Source organism: Pipistrellus hanaki (genome assembly GCF_964339955.1).
Source record: "Pipistrellus hanaki genome assembly, chromosome: 3".
Lineage (NCBI taxonomy): Eukaryota > Metazoa > Chordata > Mammalia > Chiroptera > Vespertilionidae > Pipistrellus > Pipistrellus hanaki.
This window is the reverse complement of record NC_140505.1, coordinates 98,638,929-98,658,269: the sequence shown is the minus strand read 5'-3', so window position 1 is coordinate 98,658,269 and position 19,341 is coordinate 98,638,929. Positions and strand designations below refer to the sequence as shown.

General features: G+C 47.0%; 1 long non-coding RNA gene across 1 annotated transcript in view; it reads left to right on the top strand.

Annotated features, from left to right (window-relative positions):
• The window catches only part of LOC311619937, a 342,372-nt gene that overhangs the window by 111,371 nt on the left and 211,660 nt on the right, over positions 1 to 19,341 (top strand). The gene's annotated exons all lie outside the window — the stretch shown is intronic.

Here is a 19,341-nt window from a genome sequence, read left to right as displayed (position 1 = left end):
GGCAGCAGAGTAAATGGAAGCTACACTAACACTCTCCCACGACCACATTGGAAATTTAACTAAAATACAGAAAAACCACCTTGAAAAATCAACTGAAGCTTACCTGGAAAGAACCCTGATAACCAAAGATGGCAAGTGGAGATTGCATAGATACTTGTAGGAAGTGAGATGTGAAAGGAGTGGCTGGACTCCCACAGACAGCACCTGAAGGTCTGGAGGGAATGCTCAGCTGTGGGAGGTTCCCACTGAGAACTCTGGGGTCTAAATTTGAAGCTGAGTTTCCCAACTATCTGCCAGCCAATGATGGCTGGATATGCAGGCATTCTCTTAAAGGGCCAATGCACAAATTTTCCTGTGCAGCCACTCACCTTGGGCTCCAGCAGAAGGTGGGAAGTGTGGACTGGAATTGTGTGAGGAGAGTCCAGGGTTGGGAGCTCTGAGACTGGAGCTTGGAGGCAGCCACTCTACTTTCCTGTGCTGAGTCATTCACAATGTGAAGGACAACTTTATCCTAGACCTTTGCTGTCCAGGGAAAGGCAGTTATCACACTCTTTTGGAATAACTTTTGCCCCACCCTGTGGTCCATAGCCTAAGGCCAATCAAAACTGATAACAATCAGACCACAGGCCCAGGCAGATCTCTGGATGCTTTGAATCTTTGCCTGATCTCCTTCTGGGCCTTGGACTAGGAAAAACAGACCTTGGTGCACATCTCAGTCCTTTCCAAAGGCTTCCAATCCCAGCAGAGGTATCCTCAAGCTGTGGATTGCTGATAGCCCTAAACAGGGTAATCAGAGCCAATAAGAAACAGCATCTGGCATTGTCTTGCACTAGAGATTGGGAGTCATAGCAGATCTATTTAATACACAGACACAAACCCAACAGGCAGCCAAAATGGGGAGGCAAAAAACAACAAGATAATGAAAGAACAGGATAATTCTCAAGAAGAAGAAATCAATGAAATGGAGATAAGAAATGTATCTGATATAGCCGAAACCAGTTTGGCTCCAAGGTAGAGTGTAGGTCTGTCTGCAGACTGAAAGGTCCCAGGTTCGATTCTGGTCAAGGGCATGTTCGTTGGTTGCGGGCACATCCCCTGTAGGGGGTGTGCAAGAGGCAGCTGGTCGATGTTTCTCTCTCATCTACATTTCTAGCTCTCTATCTCTCTCCCTTCCTCTCTGTGAAAAATCAATAAAATATGTTAAAAAAAAAAAAAAGAAATGTATCTGATATAGAGTTCTAGAGCAGGAGAAAATGTATAGTAACTATGAGAAAAAGAATATCTTTATTTCCAGTCAGAAATAAAGAATGACATAGCACTAATCTAAGAACACATTGGAAGAGTAGGGGAATCTGAGGATTGGAACAGTGAATTAGAAGGCAGGGTAGAAAAATCACTCCATCAAAAAAAAAAATTTAAAAAACAGGAGGCCTGACTAGGAACTATGGGACAACATGAAATATACAATATTTGCATAACAGGAGCACCAGAAGGGGAAGAGAGTAAGTGAGGGGTAGAGAAGGGTTGTTGGAAGAAATAAAGACAGAAAACTTGCCTAACCTGATAGAGGAAAAATCATACCAGTTCAGGAGGCACGTAGGGTCCCAAGCAAGAAGAACCCAAACAGGCTCACAGTCAGATACATCATAATTAAAATGCCAAAAATTAACAAAGAAAGAATCTTAAAGGCAGCAAGAGAAAAGCAAATTGTAACCTACAAGGAAGCTCCCATAAGGCTGTCACCTGTTGTCACTCCCTCTACAATAGCCCAGATCACCTAGCCAGATTGTTCACAGGAGCACCAGAAAGCAGCATCTGCATTAGGCAAAAACTAGTGCTGCAATGGTGCTAGTCTTTGCATGTCTTAGTGCAGCAGATGGAGAGATAGAGACTGGATACATTACATTGTCCCTGGGCTCCACCTAGCCTCCTGAAGCCACACCTGAGCTCCTGGTGAGGTGATTCATCTCCTTCCCTGCAACCAGCCTCACCCATGAAGAGACTTCCACGCACACACTGGGGACATCCAGCCAGCATCAAGCTCCAGGGCTCAGTAACCTGGACAGGGGGATCCCTACATCCTCTGCCTTCTTCCTCTCTGAATGATGGCCTGGGAGCATTTGCCTCTGGAAAGCAGCATGTCAGCTTGTCAGACCTCTCTCCAGAAAGCCAAGATAGGAGGTGAAAACCAATGCATCTCACAGCAGTGAGGAGGGGAATGCAATTAGAGCAAATTCTGCTTACAGTTCAGATTTAATATTTGGAAGGGATAATTGTGATATAAAAGATTGCCTGATTTCTCTCTCAAGTCTGTAAATGGTTCATTAGCACTTATTTGACATTTATTATTGAATCTGATTGGCTTTATTGTGGAGTTGGACTTCAAGAAGTCCTGAAGACAGAGCAATCAAGTTTCACAATGATCCCCAACTGCAAATTTAAAAACATAAATGGCAGCTGTGCCTTGGACCTCAATCCCATGCATGCTGTGGGGAATTTGTATATCTTGCCCACTTAATGAGCCTCACTCCTGCTTGGCATATGTTATCTGCATCTTACATTATCTGCATTGATAGAAATGCGTTCCTCCTATTGATATAATCATTCACCTTCCTTTTCTCATCATACTCCTTGCCTTTGTCTCCTAGTCAGAACATATTTGAGCTTCTTCCTGAATCAATGCTTCCCAAATAAATATTCTTTGATCTCAAATAAATGCTTATTGCCTCTCACTTTGAAAGGACTTTTATGTGTAGGTCAGCATGACATTAACATGGTGCTTGGTGGGCCTTGGGTTACTCACCTGTGAAATGGAGACAACCATTACACCCATCCTATAGAACTGAACAAGATTATGTCCATAAAATAGCACTGTGCCTAGCACATAATGTAGGTTCAAGAAATGAGAGTTGTTGTTCAGTTCTATTTTCAGTCCACAGATGAGAAAGCATGGAAGAGTCCATTAATTTCTTCAGCCTCCAAAGAGTAAAGGCTGAAACCTGGATTTAAAGCAAGACATAGGAAATATCAAGTTAACTCTGCTTTTCCCATTTTATCACAAGATAAGAAAGGAAATGAATTATAGGCAGGTGGAATGCATCTTTGAAAGCTTGAGATGAAATTAGGCCTGTGCAGGAGAGTTGGTCTGGGGAAGCATGATGAAATGTTAGGCACAGGTTGAAGAATGGGCCTTCCCCGTTATGCATGGCTGCTACTATATACCAGGCTCAGTGCCCAGCAGAACTGAGGCCTGGCAGGGGCACCATTTACAGCTGCCTGAGCAGGCACTGGTGATAACCCCTGTGGACTTTATTCTCTTGTCCCTGACCCAACCTTCAACCATAGAGGCATGAGTACTGCATTGCCTAGAAAACAACTTTGAGCTTAAGGGCCCTGCTGTGGCATGTATTACCTTGAGAAGAGGGTGAGCCCAAATGGACCCCATTACTCTCTTAGCAACCTCATGTAGTGGGTTCCTCATCCCACCCATTTGATGGAAGAAGAAAGTGAAGCTCAGTCGGAGTTGACGTGACTTGTCCATGATCATACAGCTGTAGGCTCTGAACCAGGGTCAACCTGTCTCCAAGACCAGGCTCTTTCCTCCAGGCTGGGGGAGGCTATTGGCTTCTGAAAGACATAGACAGGTGAGATGAGTCAATCGTGGCCTGAGGACATCAAGGCCCCGTTGGGAGATGCAGGCAGAGGCAGTTTGAAGACCTGGGCCCAGACTAATCAGAAAGATGGCTTTTAAATAGAGCTGGGAAGAGGAGGTGGAAGAAATATAGGTCTAGGGGCACTAAGAGTTCTGTATCTGCTCACCTTCCCTGGGCCAGCCTGTCTGCATCTTGTGCCGAGAGAACCACAGCTGACCAGGGTCAAAGATACCTGAGTCTCCACTCTGCCATTGACTAGTCCCATGACCTGAGGCAAGTCACTTTAACTCTGGAACCTCACCTTCCCTGTCTGTGAAATGGTCTCCCTATCTTACTCACTTAGGTATCTGGAGGAGCAGAGGAAAGTGGTGTGGTCCAAGGCTCACCCATGGAGCCCACACACAGCAGGTCTTTGACTCCTGCGCCCTGGGCCTCATTGCCTTTACTCCCCTCTGAGAATGGACTCCAGGCTTGTCCCAAAGTCAGCCAGGTGTCCACCCCACCCCAGCTGCCCAGTTAATGAGTGACCAGGGTGCATGGCTTATAAAAGTTGCTAACCAGAGAAGCAGGCAGCAGATGAGTGTATGGCTGTGGTAGGATGCAAAGGGAGCAACATGAGTGGCAGGACTATGTGAAGGCTTCTGTCTGGAGTGGCTATGGCCCTCCTGGGGCTCCTGCAGAGTACATAGTTTGAATACATCCAAGTGAGTCCTTCCAGCCAGAATGGCCTTTGACTAAAGTTTCCCATGGTGGGAGGTTGGGAAGGAGAGAGGATGCTGGGAATTCATGAGGTACAGGGCACACAGGGCCTAGGATTCAGCCCAACATACATTCATAGCCCAGGGACTAGGACAGCTGGAGGTGTGGGCGGCCAGCATACCCATGGTTATGGTGATGATGACAATAGCAATAATAATAAACTGCTGTTATTCAGTACAACTCTCCTTGAAGGCTGGTCCATCCTGGTTAGAGTCAGAGTGGAACAAGAATGGAGCCTGTCCTTGAGATGCCCTGAAGGCAGAGGGGAGACCCATATACTCCAGGAGCTCTCTGTGTTCACCCGTGTATGGGTGCAGGGGAGTAAGCACCAGAAAATGTTTCCCTGGCGGATAATTGAGCTGACATTGCAGGATGAACAGGAGGCACAGAGAACAGACTGCTTCAGACCGAGGGCCCAGCATAGGAAAAGCCCGGAGAGCAGATGGCAGGGAACCTGGTCTCCTTCCGGGGTGCCTGTGATGCTGGAAGGAGTCATAGAAGCAGGTCTGTCTGTGTGAGACAGTTTGCTGCTGGCCTCCCGGAAGCCTGGCCTCCCACTCCTAGTGGGTAGGGCCTCCATGAGAAGAACAAAGGAGGTCCTGCAGAGAGAGCCTCCACCTCCCCAGGCAGCCTGGCCTTACAGCTGGCCAGCTTGGGGTTGCCATCATTTTGGCATGTCGGTTCAGGGGAGGTCACCCAGCTACGGAGAGTGCCCTAGATACCACGGAAGAGGGGACATGATTACTTCCATTTGTCAGATGAGGCTCAGAGCAGGGAAGAGACAGCACCTGGTCAAGAAGAACTGAGATTTGAACTAGGTCCAAAGCCCATGTCTTAAACCACAGAGGCCTCACTATGGCCTCAACTAGCAGTGATGGGGGCCTGTGACACCAAGGCGTAAAGTGTCAGATACCACCTTGCACTTTCCCTGAGAACCGGAAAGGCTGTGGAGTCTGATGAGCCCTGGTCTGCCAGCCCAGGTTTTGATGCCCTCCCATCTTCTCCCACCTCTGAGGGCTTCCAGGTCCAGCTGGAATCCATTAAGAAATGAGAGACCAGGAGAGGCAGTGGGTGCTCAGCCCCCACCTGCATCCCAGAACCTCCTGCCTGTCCATGCTAACAAGTGGTCCAGCCACTGGACCTCCAGCCCATCTGCGCCTCCAGGGAGGCCACCAGCATCTTCACAGCCTTGAGTGAGCGCCCCCATCACTTCCTGCCTTTATTCCTTCCTTCCCACACCCCAGGTCAGGTTCAGGTTCCTCCACCTCATGCTATTTCTATTAAGTGCCCAGTGGCTAAGGACAGGACAATCCAAGATACGCAACCTCTTCTCCCCAGTTTGGGCACCAAAAGCCAGGAGTGAGAAAGCCCCTCAATTCCCAACAACCAGAAAGAGTTGGTCATCCTACATCAAAGACTTCCCAGACGGGAAGGAAGGGCCCAGGGAAAGAGACCCGTGAGCACTGACTGCGATGCAGTGATGAGGGAGAGCACAGCGGGACTCAAGGAGAGGTAAGTCACGTCCGGGGTGGCATGAAGAGTCTGAAAAGCTAAGAGGTGGCATCTAAGGTGAAAGGTAAAGGACGAAGCAGAGCTGGCCAGAGCATATAGTGACTAGCTACCATTTACTGAGCAACTACTCAGTGCCAGGTCCTTGGCAGACCTGTGCCTGCATCCTCTCCTCACAACCATCCTGTCAGGCTGTTACTGTCCATTCAGGAGACATGAAACCCAGGCACAGAGTTTAAGTGACCTGCCCAGGCTCTGTGAGGAAGGAAAGGGCCTGGGACTTAAGCCAAGATGCTCACTCCATTCCTAAAATGCCATGCTCTTCATCTGTGAGAAAGATGCTGGCCCTCTAAGCAGGCCTTCTCTAGCCACCTGGCTTTCAGCTCCCTGGACCACAGATGTTTCAGATTCATATTCAACTGACCGATTTTCTCCCCCTGCCAGAGACCATCACTGCCAATAACTGTGAGCTGTGTGTGAATGTTGCCTGTACCAGCTGACTCTGAGATGGCTCTGGATATCCTGACCCAACAACCCTGGGCACCTTGCCTCGCCAAACCACTGCCTTCACAGCCCCTAACCAAGCTCTGGCGATGTCCTGGCCACCTCGGTCACTGCCACCCTCCCAGGGCCAAATCCGCTGGTTTGGCACAGAGCAGTGTGACTAGCAGGTGGAGGAGAGTTTGGCCCCTTTGGCAGCCCTGCCACTGAATGAATAAAGATTCTGCACCCACAAGTGGAGTCAGCTTCCATTTTTTCATCCCTAGGAGCCATGGGAAGAGCTTGTTGGGAGTTGGGTCGGTTGAGGACAAAGTATGGACTAGAGTTAGGAGTTCCCATGTTTCCAATACCCAAGGAGTCAGTTCACTACACCCTATTTGGTTTAGAAGGGAGTGAGCTCAGGGCGGGAAATAAGGTGCCCAAGGTCCACAGAGCACTCAGACTCATGTACCCCAAGCTGAGCTCAAGGCCTACCCTAGCTGCATGGACAGAGCTCTGTGCTCCTGATGGGGGTGAGGGAAGGAGAAGAGGGGAATTTCCTTTCTTAGTTGGGACAGGAGTGGATAGAGGGAGGGATCACGTGGTGCCCCCTCCCATGCCCATCGTCAGGCTGACTTGAGAAGATGGGCCCCTTGCTTTCACCCAGCCCCAGACAGGATTTATTTCCTCCCTCTTTCCATCATTTGGCCCCGGAGAATATTAATAACAATAGCCACTGTTTATTAGGCATTTGCTACACCCTAGGCACTATTCTAAACCCTTTACACATATTAATTCACTAAAGCCTCACAACAGGTACTATTATGATTAGAATCTCCACTCTATGAAGAAGGACACCCAGGTAGAGATGACCAGTCCAAGCTCAGCAAAGTGGTAAAGCAAGATTCTTCCCACAAAGTCTGGGAAAGAATCTGTGCTCTGAAATACCATACTATGTCTCCCTGGGACATGGGGACACAGGGCCCCCAGACCCTGTACCACTGCATTCTCCTTTAAAGTGGCCTTCAGTGCCTTAACTCAAGGCCAGAGCTCTGCTGAGAACTCCCTGGAGCAGGGCCTTTCCACAGCATGGGGTTTTCCCCAGCCTCTGCCTGAAAGAGTAGAGATGAGGAAAGACAGGTACAAAGGGACTGAGCAAGATGGGTTGGACACGCCCAGAAGCCCTCCTGTGGTCCCTTCCTGGCTGGCCAACCTCCCACATCCCTCCCCAACCCTAATCATGCACTGGTAGTGTCCCTTGGCCTGCCCTTGCCCTCTTGCAATCTGGGACTCCTCAAGGAATGTTGGAGAGCCAGTTCTGGCCCCACAAAGGAACAACCTGATGCTATATCACACACTGACCACCAAGGGGCAGATTCTCGACACAGGAGCTGCTCCTGGTGGTCAGTGCACTCCCACATGGGGAGCACTGCTCAGCCAGAAGCCAGGCTCATGGCTGACGAGCCCAATGGCAGTGTCAGGAGCCTCTCCTGCCTCCACAGCAGCAAGAGGGAGCAGGCTGGGCTGAAGGCCCCTCTCCCCTACAAGAGCATGAATTTCATGCACTGGGCCTCTAGTAATAAAGATTAAAGTAGAAATAAATGACATAGAAACTAAAAAAAAAAAAAAAATAGTATATAAAATCAGTGAAACAAAGAGCTGGTTCTTTGAAAGGGTAAACAAAATTGATGAATCATTAGCCAGATTCATCAAGAAATAAAGAGAGAGGACCCAGATAAATAAAATCAGAAATGAAAGCGGAGAAGTTACCACTGATACCACAGAAATGCAAAGAATTGTAAGAAAATAATGTGGACAACTATATGCCAACAAACTGGACTATGTGGATGAAATGGACAAATTCCTAGAAAAATAAAATCTCCCAAAACTGCATCAGGAAAAATCAGAAAACCTAAATGGGCCAATAACAATTGTTGAAATAGAGGCAGTAATAAAAAATAAAAAAAAACTCACAGCAGCTGGAACCCTGGAACTGGTTTGGCTCAGTGGATAGAGTGTTGGCCTGCGGACTGAAAGGTCCCCAGTTCGATTCCGGTAAAGGGCATGTACCTGGTTGTGGGCACATCCCCAGTAGGGGGTGTGCAAGAGGCAGCTGATTGATGATTCTCTCTCATCAATGTTTCTAACTCTCTATTCCTCTTTCTTCCTCTCTGTAAAATATCAATAAAATATAAAAAACAAACAACAACAACAAAAAACTCACAGCAAATAAAAGCCTGAGTCCAGATGACTTCACAGGGGAGTTTTACCAAACAATCAAAGAAGAACTAATATATTCCAAAATATCCAAAAGGAAAGAACACTTGTAAGCTTTTTTTTTTTTTTTTTTTTTTTTTGAGAGCCAGCATTATCCTAATTCTAAAACCAGATAAAGACACTATCAAAGAAAAAGAATTACAGGCCAATATCCCTGATGAACTAAATGATAAAACCCTCAACAAAATATTAGCAAATTGGAGCCAGCAATATATTAAAAAGATCATAAATCATGACCAGGGATGTAAGGCTGGTACAATATTCACAAATCAATAAATGTGACACATCACATAAACAAATCAAAAGACAAGAATCACATGATCATATCAATAGATGCAGAAGTAGCATTCAACAAAATCCAACAACCATTTTTTTAAGATATATTTTTACTGATTTCAGCGATGAAGGGAAAGGAAGAGAGAGATAGAAACATCAATAATTAGAGAGAATCATTGATTGACTTCCTCCTGCATACCCCCTACTGGGGATCAAGCCTGCATCCCAGGCATGTGCCCTTGACTTGAATCGAACTTAGGACCTTTCAGTTCACAGGCCGGCACCCTATCCACTTAGCCAAACCACGTAGGGTCCAACAACCATTTCTGATAAAACCATTTCTCAGCCAAGTGGAAATAGAGGGATCATATTGAACATAATAAAAGCCATTTATGAAGAACAGAAAGCTAGCATCATACTCAATGGGCAAAAACTAAAAACATTTCCCTTAAGATCAGGAATAAGGCAGGGTTGTCCGCTTTCCCTACTTTTATTCAATACTAGAGGTCCGATGCATGAAATTCATACAAAGGGCTCAGCCCTCGCCACCATGGTGGCTTGTCTCAGCCACTGCAGCCCTGGCTTTGTCCAGAAGGACGTTCTGAAGGTCATTCGGCTATCCAGTCTAATTAGCATATTATGCTTTTATTATTATAAATAGCACTGGAGGTGCAGAGATCAAACAAGAAGAAAAAGTAAAAGACATCCAAATTGGAAAGGAGGATGAAAAATTATCAATATTTGACAGGGAGGATCCAAGATGGCTGCTCAGGTAGACACCTAACTGCAGCAGCACACAACAATTTCAATGGAATACAACTAAAATGTAGAGTGGACATTGCCCAGAGCTACAGGTAGTCGACTGACTGAAAATTCTACAACAAGAAGGAAAGAGAAAACCAGAAGGAAAATCAGAGGAGCTAAAAAAGGCTAAGGTATGGAGACATGCTACGTGCACGCACACGCGGAGAGGACGCAGCCGGAGAGGAGGAGAAGGCTTGGTGCCTGCCTGACATTCCCTAGCAGGAAGGAAATAAAAGCCCGGCCTGGGTTGAACCCCAGAACTGGCAGCGCTGAGCCCCAGTTATGGGCCAGACCCTGGGGACCCAGGCTCGGGCAGGGGGAGACGGGGCTGTGAGGTGGAGTCCTGGGAGAGCGGCGAAAAGCCGAGCCCCCAGAGTCGCGCACATTGCTCGCAAGGGAAGGAATGTTGACTCTGATGCGGGATTGCCCTGGAGGGAAGGAAATAGGAGCTCCGGCCATGCTGGGCCCCAGTTTCGACTGCTCTGAACCCCAGTTCTAGGCCAGACCCTGGGGACCCAGGCTCTGGCAGGGGGAGACGGGGCTGTGAGGCAGAATCCCAGGGAAGCGGCGAAAAGCAGAGCCCCCGGAGTCGCGCACATTGCGTGCAGAGGACAGAATGTTGACTCTGATGCTGTATTGCCCTGGCGGGAAGAAACAAAACCTCCGTTGATGCTGAGCCCCAGTCCCGACTGCTCTGAACTCCAGTTCTAGGCCAATCCCTGAGGACCCAGGCTCAAGCAGAGGGAGACGGGGCTGTGAGGTGGAGTCCTGGGGGAGCGGCGAAAAACGGAGCCCCCAGAGTCACGCACATTGAGTGCAGAGGACAGTCTGTTGACTCTGATGCTAGACTCCCCTAGTGGGAAGGAGGAAAAAAGCTCCAGACTGGAGGAACGCGACGAGGAGCAGGAGCCCCTGCCGGACACCGTCCAGCCGGGTGCCAGCAAGGAGCCGGGCGACGGGGCCCCCCCTGGGGGGGGGGATGCCCCTGGGCCTTCGACTGCTGAGCGCGGGCAATGGAGCCAAGGCCGGGGGCTGCTTCCTGGGTGGCGGTGCCAACCCTGGCAACAGGCTGAATCAGTGCAGGAGCCTGCGGAGAACAAAGGGGTGCCACAGGCCAACCTGCTGAGCTTCCAGGACAAGGAGGAAGAAACCAAAGAAGTTTTCAATGTGAAGAAATCAAGTGAGAGCAAAAGATAGTAAAATTACTTAAGAAAGAATACAAACAAGATCTTGAAAAATAGAAGACTAAGTCAGAACTCAACTCAGCAGTCAACATTGCAACATAAATGCGTTTAAAAAAAAAAGGGACAGAATGTTGCAACAGCGGCTGCCAGGCCTAGAGTGGCCAGGCACAAGGCAGTGGCAGCCGGGCCTGCACCAGCAACAGCCAGGCCCCAGAGCAGCAGCAGCCAGACCAGAGCAGCAACAGCCAGGCCTGGAGCAGCCAGACCTGGGGCAACAGCAGCCAGGCCTGAGGCAGAGGCGGCCAAGCCCAGGGTGGCCAGTCCAGGAACATCTATACCAGGAGTGGCCGTGCCAGGAGCTTCCAGGCCCAGAGCATCCAGGTTGGGAGCAGACAGGCCCAGAACAGCAGCGGCCAGGCCCGGAGCAGCCAGGTCCAGAGCAGCCGGGTCAGGAGCAACCAAGCCCAGAGCAGCACCAACCAAGTCCGGAGCAGCCAGGTCGGGAGCTGTCAGGCTCGGAGCGGCCGGGCCCGAAGCAGGCGGGCCCAGAGCAGCAGCTGCCAGGCTGGGAGTGTCCAGGCCCGGAGCAGCCGGGCCCGGAGCAGCCAGGTCGGGAGCGGCCAGGCCCGGAACAGCAGCAGCCAGGCCAGGAGCTGCCGGGTCCAGAGCAGCTGGGTCGGGAGCAGCCAGGCCCAGAGCAGCAGCTGCCATGCTTGGAGCAGCCAGGTCGGGAGTGGCCAGGCCTGGAGCAGCCGGGCCTGGAGCAGCCGGGCCCAGAGCAGCTGCTGCCAGGCCAGGAGCAGCTGGGCCCGAAGCGGCTGGGCCAGGAGCAGCCGGGTCGGGAGCAGCCAGGCCCAGAGCAGCAGCTGCCAGGCTGGGAGCGGCCAGGCCCGGAGCGTCCGGGCCCGGAGCAACCGGGCCCAGAGCAGCCGGGCCCAGAGCAGCCGGGCCCAGAGCAGCCAGGTTGGGTGCGGCCAGGCCCGGAGCAACAGCAGCCAGGCCGGGAGCAACCAGGGCCGGAGTGGCCGGGCCAGGAGCAGCCGGGCCCAGAGCAGCCGGGTTGGGTGCGGCCAGGCCCGGAGCAACAGCAGCCAGGCCGGGAGCAACCAGGGCCGGAGTGGCCGGGCCAGGAGCAGCAGGGCCCAGAGCAGCCGGGTTGGGAGCAGCCAGGCCCAGAACAGCAGCAGCCAGGCCGGGAGTGGCCAGGCCCAGAGCAGCCGAGTCGGGAGCAGCCAGGCCCGGAACAGCTCGCTCCTCGCCTGCCCCCGCCCCAAGGCTGCCTCTCAGACATGGCTGGAAACTTTTGGGGGAACTTGAGGGTCTGCTGAATCAAGTGATGAAGGCTTAGATCTGGATGTGTTGAGTTAGTATAGCGCTGGGGTGTTGATCTGTGAGTGCCTTGTGTGGGGCCTGGATGAGGTTGGTTGATCTATTTGGAAATGTCTTTTGTGTGAAGTGTATCCTTGGACATGTGGAGGTATTATTGATTTAAGAAAATGCTAAGTAACTGATTTACTATCTGAAAAATTTAAAGTTCTGAAAGTTTAAGGTCTCTTGCCAAAAAGAGGTTTTAAAGCTAACACCTTAATTTTAATGGAGAAAGGGAATGACAAGCCCTTCCCACCCAGAACAGGTAATCCAACTCCAACCAGCAGCTATGTTTAAACAATGTGTCCATTTACACTTGAATGGCTACACCTTTTGATAGCCTAAGGGCAAGTTTACATGTAAACAAGTTTGCTCTCAATTCCCAGGGCAGAAAAAAAAAACCAAAAAAAAACCAAACAAACAAAAAAAAAAAACCAAGGTTTAAAATTATTAGATTTTAAAATTTATTCTTAGAAGTGTAAAAGTTTATTAATTAAAAACAACAACAACAGCAACAACAACAACAAAAGGAGATTGAAAAACCTGATGAACAATAATAGTTGTTCATTGTATAATAGTGGAGTTGGCGATATGGGAGGGGAGTGGACTGACTGTTTTCGGGAAAGGGAGGGCGGAAGAGAATGAACATAAACTGTGCATCTATGGATGAGGACAATGGGGGGTGGTAAGGGGGCAGAGGGTGGGGTGGGATCCTGGTGGAGGGGGGAAGAAATGAGGAACCTTTGTAATAATATGAACAATAAAGATTGATTTAAAAAAATTATCAATATTTATAAGTGACATATTATACACAGAGAACCCTAAAGATTCCACCAAAAAAACTATTAGATTTAATAAAAGAATTCAGCAATATAGCAGGATACAAAATTAGCACCCAGAAATTAATGGCATTTTTATACACTAATAATGAACGCTCAGAAATAGAATATTTCACTGATCATTTCCTGGGAAAAAATAAATAAATTGGACTATACCAAACTATAAAGCTTCTGCACAGCAAAAGAAATCAGCATTAAAATGAAAAGGAACCCACTGTATGGGAGAACATAAATAGAAAAAAAAATCCCATTTACTATTATAACAAAAAATTTAAGATATTTAGGAATAAACTTAACCAAGGAGGTAAAAACAAAACAAAACAAAACAAAACAGTATTTAGAAAACTATAGACTGTTGAAAGAAAATACAAGTTAAAGAATATACCAGGTTCATAGATTGATAGAATTAACATAATTGAAATGTCCATACTACCTAAAGCAATATATACATTCAATGCAATCCCTATCAAAATACCAATGGCATATTTTTAAGATCTAGAACAAATACTATATAAATTTATATGGAACCAAAAAAGACTCCAAATAGTCCAAGCAATCTTGAGAAAAACAGAACAAAGTTGGAAGGATCAAAATACCTAATATCAAGCTAGACTACAAAGCCACTGTACTCAAAACAGACTGACACTGACACAAGAACAAGCTTATAGATCAGTGGAACAGAACAGAAAACCCAGAAATCGATCCAAGCCATTATGCTCAATTTATATTTAACAAAGGAGACAAGACAGTCTCTTCAATAAATGGTGTTGGGAAAATTGGACAGATATATGTAAAAATAAAATTATACCACCATTTTATTCTCAAAATAGATAAAAGACTTAAATATAATTTGTGAAACCATAAAAACCCTAGAAGAAAATGTAGGCAGCAAAATATCAGTTATCTCATGGAGCATAATTTTCACTGATCATTTCCTGGGAAAAAAATAAATAAATGGGACTATACCAAACTATAAAGCTTCTGTACAGCAAAAGAAATCAGCATCAAAATGAAAAGGAACCCACTGTATGGGAGAATGTATTTGCCAATGATACATCTGATAAGGCATTAATTTCAAAAATATAAAAAGTACTCCTACATCTCAACAAAAGGAAGACAGGCAACCCAATTGAAAAATGGGCAGAAGATCTGAATAGATACTTCTTCAAAGAGGACATACAAATGTACAAGAGACATATGAAAAAATGCTCAACATCACTAATCATCAAAGATGCAAATTAAAACAATGAAGTACCACCTCACACCTGTCAAAAAGGCTATTCTCAATAACTCAACAGGCAATAAGTGATGGCGAGGATGTGGAGAAAAAGGAGCCCTATACACTGATGATGGGAATGCAGACAGTGTGGAGTTTCCTCAAAAAATTAAATGTGGAACTGCCATTTGACCCAGTGATCTCACTTCTAGGAATATATCCTAAGAAACCCAAAACACCAATCAGAAGGAATATATGCACCCCCATGTTACTAGCAGCACAATCTACAATAGCTAAGATCTGGAAACAGCCCAGTACCCATCAGTAAATGAGTGGATAAAAAGCTGTGGTACATTTACAGTGTATTACACCATGAAATACTAGGCAGCTATAAAGAAGGATGTCTATTCCTTGAGACAGCATGGAAGGACCTAGAGAGTACTATGCTAAGTGAAATTAGCCAGACAAAGACAAGTATCACATGATCTCATTTATATGTGGAATCTAATAAACAAAATAAACTGAACAAAAAAGATCTGGAGACATTGAAGACGAAGTGTTGGTGGTATATTCCTCTTTAAGGAATAAAAAAAGAGGGGCACCATAATTAGAGCAGCAGGTGAAGAGCAGGGAGTGGACATAGGGAAACTGAAGGGTCTTTAGCCTCCTGGAACCCTGTGCTGCGCAACCCACACAGTGACAGTGCTCAAGGCCACTCCATGGTCAACTGTTTCACCATCACTTCCACTATCCCCTTCCCCACTTTACTTATTTCCAAGTTTCTAGGTCCATCTTTGTTAGTTCTTTCCAATATCATCCTGGAAAATACTTCCAATTCTTCTCCAGTGAATTAATTCCCCTTAGTTCCTTTCTGTTCCTCATCAGCATATTAAGGAGTTAGATTATGTTTCTACTTTGCAGGCAGTGTATTGAGAGGCCTGGAGTGCTTGGGCAGAGGAGGATTGGAGGAAGGCCAAGGCATGGGGGCTCTCCAAGCACCACGGTACCACTTTTCTATGTTGATAGTGGATATTGTGCTTTTCTTAAAATGTCACTGGGTAAAAAGGTGGGCTGTGGAGCTTGCTACTTAAGATGATGATAGATATGTAGATAAACAGATGAATGAAAGGCTTGAGAACCTCTGGACAAGTTGTCCCTGGGGGTCACTTCCAGATTTAATATTCGCTGGTGCTGCTTACTTTGTCTGCCTTCTCTCCATTCCCTTTACTCTTTTTTTTTTTTTTTTTTTTTAATATATTTTATTGATTTTGTACAGAGAGGAAGGGAGAGAGAGTCATCGATCAGCTGCCTCTTACACACCCCCTACTGGGGATATGCCCGCAACCAAGGTACATGCCCTTGACCGGAATCGAACCCGGGTCCTTTCAGTCCCCAAGCAGACGCTCTATCCATTGAGCCAAACCAGTTTCGGCCTTTTTTTTTTTTTTTTTTCCTCCATCCCCTTCCTTCTAAAAATAAGCATTACAAAGTTTCCATCTTAACTTCCAAACTTAGTTTGAACTTGAGAACCAAACTTGAGGCCTTGTTCTTATCTTTATGAGATGCTGTGAGATCATGTGAAGGAGAAGGGTGTAGGGAGCGGCTATAGTATTCAGCCTCGGACTGACCTGTTGGCAAAGCCTCAATCAAGTCCCAGCTTAGAGGGCACAGCCCTCTAGATCCTTCCTGGGTAGCTAATGGGCTGTGGGAGGTGCAGCAAGTGCTGCCAAAACAAGTGAAACTCACAAGAACATTGTAACTATGTTGACCACTACCTTGTTTATCTCTGACTATAAAATAAAGCCTCAGCTTGTGTCTGGATCTTTCTCTGTGGCCTTGGCCAGGTACAGGAGATCCACCCAGCTTATTCTCTTTGTCTGTCTTTTCTTCATCCTTCACTGCCCTCCCTCAGGCTTGCTGAACCCTTGGCTGTACTGGCACAACACAGAAGGGAGAAATAAAATCAATCTAGAATTTCTACCATTGTTATACTTTTTCTTATTGATACACATTGAACCATAGATTGTTGAGAACTTGACATCGTGGAGTCACGAAGTACTCGTGCTTTCCTTCACTACACTGTGCAGTGCAAAATCTTGAGAAATGGGAGCATGCTGTTCTTAATGACACTGCAATGTTTATATAACTTTTATTGTTTTGTTTTGTTTTTAAGGCAAGAGGAACCATTCAAATAGCTTTTTATGTTCATAATGTACTTTGGAGTTCCATCTTAAAGAATATGAAGGCATTTGTTTCTTTTTCTGTTGCAGTGTTACTTAGTTCCCACTGATACTAGCTCTAAAAGAGTCAGAATCAGCCATAAATATGCCCATTCAGGAAATTGGTAAATTATTCTTTGCTGGAGGGAAAAGTGCAAATTCAAGGAGAGCTGGCAGGGAGATGGAATGGGGGGAGATGTTTGAGATATGCGGGATAGAGCATGCCATTCTGCCCCTGCTCTGTGAGGTCGTCCTAGGTCTGTGGTCAGCAAACTGCGGCTCGAGAGCCACATGCGGCTCTTTGGCCCCCTGAGTTTTTTGTGGCTCTTCCACAAAATACCATGGCCTGGGCAAGTCTATTTTGAAGAAGTGGCATTAGAAGAAGTTTAAGTTGAAAAAATTTGGCTATCAAAAGAAATTTCAGCTGAAACCGGTTTGGCTCAGTGGTAGAGCGTCGGTCTGTGGACTGAAAGGTCCCAGGTTCGATTCCGGTCAGGGGCATGTACGTTGGTTGCGGGCACATCCCCGGTAGGGGGTGTGCAAGAGGCAGCTGGTCAATGTTTCTCTCTCACTGACGTTTCTAGCTCTCTATCTCTCTCCCTTCCTTGCTGTAAAAAAAATCAATAAAAATATATTTATAAAAAAAAAAAAGAAATTTCAATCCTTTGTACTGTTGATATTTGGCTCTGTTGACTAATGTTTGCTGACCACTGTCCTAGGCCATGGGGATTTACTTGAGGAGGAAGTGACTGGAACCATGCCCACCACACTGGCGGTGCCTACCTGGTTGAGTTCTGGACACTAGTTGGGTCAAGACCAACCTATTGCATGATCCTTGACTGAGGCCCTTCTAACCTGGCTACACACAGAAAAGGGAGCAGTGAGGCTGAGATTGAGCATCTGCACACCTCATCTGCTGATTGGCTAGAGACTAAGAGGTGGAGCTTCCTCCCATTGGTTGGTCAGGATTGGCATAGGTGCTGTGTTTCCCCGAAAATAAGACATCCTCCGAAAATAAGACCTACTTACAGGTTTCCTTCTGAGTGAAATATAAGGCATCCCCCCCCGAAAATAAGTCCTCCCCCCCCCCCCCCCCAGGTTAAACATGAGAGATTTGGTCCACTGATTCTGAAAGAAATGGAGTCACAAGAAATTCACCAGGAAATTCAGGAATTGGATTGTTATGATGTTCCAGAAGATGATGACATGTAAGTAAATTCTTGATACTGTAGGATTCAGTTTGTCTGGTTTGTGTTGACAACTACCGTACTACTGTACCGTATACAGGTAATAAATTTCCTTTATTTTCATTTAACAATAAATGTGTACAGTATTCTTCTTCATGGAAAAATAAGACACCCCCTGAAAATAAAGCCTAGCGCATCTTTGGGAGCAAAAATTAATATAAGACACTGTCTTGTTTTCGGGGAAACAGGGGAGCAGGTGAGGGCAGATCTTGTGGTCACCAAAAACCTTCTGCCTCCTAGTTCCCTGGGCTCTAAATGCTCCCACCAAAACAAAACAAAAACAAAAGAAAAAAGAAACTATTCTTGTGCTCAAGTAACACAATGGGAGAACTATAAACAGATCATAATAAAATAATAATTTACTACATAGGAGGGACACCCAGGGAGTTCCCCAGGGGAGCTAACAGGAGGCTTTCAGGTTTCTCTGCGACTCCCGGGCGAGGGAGGCCTGGGCAGTGGGAAGACGGGGGGCTGGGCAGTTATGTGTGGGGAAGCATGCATGTATGTGTGGTATACATGGCATGAGATGTGTGATGTATGTGTACATGTTTGTACACTTTTGGGTAGGAGGTTCAGTGGGGCTGTTGTGACCAGGGTATGGGGTGCCTTATGATTCTTGGGCATCACTCCTTCCCCACTAGAAGTCACAGCCTGGCTCCACCATCTGTGCTTCCAAGGAGGGGATTATCACTGTCAGCAGGGACCCTCTTTTCCTCTTCAACAAGCTCAGGGCTCCCCAACCAACTGCAGAACAGCCTCAGGCTGTGACTGTTCTGCTTGCTTGACAAAACTGCTATGCCACCCCCATCCTCCTCTTGAAACAGAGGGAAATGATGCACCTTCTCAGGGACATGACCTGCACATGCTCCAGTAGAATTGGTCCCAGTGGCCTGAAAGACCCTGCTCAAAGGCCTGCTCCCACTGGCCCGTGAAGGCCCTCAGCCGGGTCCACCCCCAGCCACCATGAAGCAAACCAAAACTGGGATTGGCCACCCGTGGACTTCTATCTCCAACTCTGCTCTTCCAAAGTGGTCCTTGTGTCATGGAACTTTAGTTTCTGTGAGGAATGGCGTTTGAAATTCACTATAGGTACAAAACTCCAGACGGCATGTAGTCATTCTTTGCAGCTGAGGTCTTTTGGAGGTCCCAAGAGGGAAATAGCAGGGTCAATGAGGAAAGAACTAGGTAGTGCCAGATGGACAGAAGTAAGGGCTGTGCTAGGCTCTTGAGCTATAAACAAATAATACAACTGGGCCTCTCTACCCCCATGTGAACAGGTGATGCACAACTTTGAGAAGAGGTTGCATGTAATTCAGGGTGCCTTGGGGGTAGGGGTAGGACAAACTGTTCACCAGGCTCTGTGCATGACTTGTTGTCCACACTTGCCACCCCCAGGTTGTATTTTTAGCAATTTCAGATTTTGAGTATTCCCAGTTTTCACATTTTTTTTTTTTACACCTGTGTCAGTGCATGCTAATATTTACCATTCTGTTACCCGAGAGGAGAGGCT